This window comes from Sinocyclocheilus grahami, unplaced genomic scaffold (genome assembly GCF_001515645.1).
Source record: "Sinocyclocheilus grahami isolate Dianchi unplaced genomic scaffold, SAMN03320097.WGS_v1.1 scaffold130.1, whole genome shotgun sequence".
Taxonomy (NCBI): domain Eukaryota; kingdom Metazoa; phylum Chordata; class Actinopteri; order Cypriniformes; family Cyprinidae; genus Sinocyclocheilus; species Sinocyclocheilus grahami.
Genome location: NW_015505309.1, coordinates 1440019 through 1442377, shown reverse-complemented (window position 1 = coordinate 1442377; position 2359 = coordinate 1440019). Strand labels below are relative to the sequence as shown.

The 2359-nt window shown below is 49.6% G+C and overlaps 1 protein-coding gene across 8 annotated transcripts in view; it reads left to right on the top strand.

Moving 5' to 3' along the window:
* LOC107590590 (RNA binding fox-1 homolog 1) overlaps positions 1 to 2359 on the top strand; it is a 183623-nt gene that overhangs the window by 92730 nt on the left and 88534 nt on the right. The window contains exon 1 of one of the 8 annotated variants that reach the window (XM_016279445.1): positions 2104 to 2283. The exons of the other annotated variants lie outside the window; for them this stretch is intronic. The gene's annotated coding sequence lies outside the window, so the exon portion shown is untranslated. Of the gene's footprint in view, positions 1 to 2103; positions 2284 to 2359 lie in introns of those variants that run through there. 8 annotated transcript variants of the gene reach the window in all.

Below are 2359 nucleotides of genomic sequence, written 5' to 3'. Positions count from 1 at the left end.
GGCCCCTCTGCTGCGGAGGCCGCGCGCAGCCCCCGTCTCTCTCTCTCTCTCTCTCTCTCTCTCTCTCTCTCTCTCTCTCTCGAGGTTTCTCCCCCCCCCAAGAGAGAGAGCCAGACGCTTCATCTATCCTCCTCCTCCGAGGTGGATGTGATGAGTGTCGAGACAGAGGAGACTTCCACAGAATGATCGGGGGTCGGGGCGATGCTCTCAGTTGGGGTCTACTAGACCCGAAAACGGATCTGCGGACCGTTATTTGTCTAAGAGGACCTCGGCGAAATGGTCCTACCATTGTCAGGTCCCTGAGGGCAGCCCACCTGGAGAGGAAAGGATAACACCTCAGTATACGGTGCCCAATCCAATCCAGTATATGGTATCAATTATTGATACTCCTGCCACCCTCGGTACTTCAGGGCTAAGTGAGCTCCGACGAGCGAAAATCCCAGCTGCCGCCTGGCAATGGTACGGCACGGGAGAGCTCGCCCCCTCAAGTGAGGGTGCTACAGCAGTCAGGTCGGTTGTTCCTTCAGTGCCCTCATGGAGGTTCATTGATACCCCTGCCACCTCGGCGCTTCAGGGCTCAGTGAGCTCCGACGAGCGAAATTCCCACCTCAGATCCAGTCCGAGGACTAGTTTGTTACGATAGATCTCAGAGACGCTTATTTCCATGTTTCCATCCTCCCTCAACACTGGAAGTTCCTGAGGTTTGCTTTCGGGGGCGAAGCATACCAATATCGAGTTCTTCCCTTTGGCCTGTCACTCTCACCCCGCACTTTCACAAAGTGTGTGGATGCTGCTCTTGCTCCACTTGCTCCAGGGCATCCGCATGCTAAATTATATAGACGATTGGTTAACACTAGCTCAATCGGAGCAGATGGCGGCTCGGAATCGAGATGTCGTCCTCGCCCATATGAGAGAGCTGGGGTTAAGACTAAACGCCAAGAAGAGTGTTCTTTCTCCACTACAGAGAACCACTTATTTAGGCGTGGTTTGGGAAAATAAAATAAAGAGAACTTAAGAGTAAAATTTGTGAAGCCACTGTCTCAACGGCCATCGTTTTTTGTCCGGTGCAAAATCGGAAAGACGGCGGACGGTTTTAATCCGCAGACCTTTCGACACGACGTAGCCCTGGCAGAGACGGCACGGTTGCATGCGGGAGTGAAATAAGCCTTTCCTCTGCATCAGCTTTTTCGCTCTCACAGACTGTAACACAAAACTACATTTAAAGCATCAGATTTTGTGGGTCCGATGTGCAGCCTCAATAATTGATGAGCTTGGCTGAGTGTAGAGGTTTGGAGACTTGCTTCGCTTTACTGCAATGCCAGAGAAAAAGAGAGGTGAAAGTGTTAGATATTCTCTCACATGGTGTAGGTTGTTATGCTGTACCACCCACACTTTAGAGCAAGTGAGCTGTGAAATGTATTCATTGTAACATGGAAAATGGAGGCAAGGAATTGCATGTAATGTCTGACAGCAAGGGCAGCCAGCCAACATCACCTGCATTATTGTGTGTTTCTTCACTTGTGTGTGCATGTGTGTTTTTCCTCTTTTTTTATATATTATTATAGGTTTGGGAAATAGGCAGCAATTTCATTACGATGTGATTTGAAAAGAAATTGCCCACCATTGAGTGACCCTACCACAGAGGATCAAATGGGAAGTCAGCTCAAATAAGGTTAATAGTGCATTAATTGAAGGCAGCATTGCTGAGCCCCTAAGCAGTGTTCCTCATCCAACGCCTGCCCCTCTCCTTCCTCCTCCTCTTCCTTCTTCCCCCCACTTTTTAGCCCCTCGTTTGTCTTTTATCCATACCTCTCTTCCCTCTGTGAAACCGCAAGGCAGCTACTGTATATTTGTTCCTCCAAGGCGAAGTGGCACAGCAAAAAAAAGTGGATTGGCTGCAATGTATAGGAATGAGGCACGCAAACCAATGGAGTGTGCCACTGGCCCCTCCCATCTGCATATCTCTGCTCCTCCGCAGCTTGCGAGAAAGCAGCCTGATGAATAACACAGAGGGGACTTGTCTCTGGGATTATTAATTTCCCATCTCTCTCTCTCTCTCTCTCTCTCTCTCTCTCTCTCTCTCTCTCACATCCCTTCTCTCGTTCTTTCTCTGTGTGCTTACCCCTTGCGTGTGGCTTTTTTTGTTTCTTGCCTTACTGTTTGAAATGATCCTTTTCCATTCAGTGTGAGAGTGCATGAGTGTTGCTTCATGGAGCTGTGTAGCCACTATTAACACTGCCTGGTAGCTATTCTTCCACACAAGAGCTCTCGCGTCACGAGGGGGTGAGTTGGTATCTATTAAAATCAATATAGTGTCGTGAGACCCGGGGCTAAAGGGGGGGGGGGGGGGGCGGGAGGG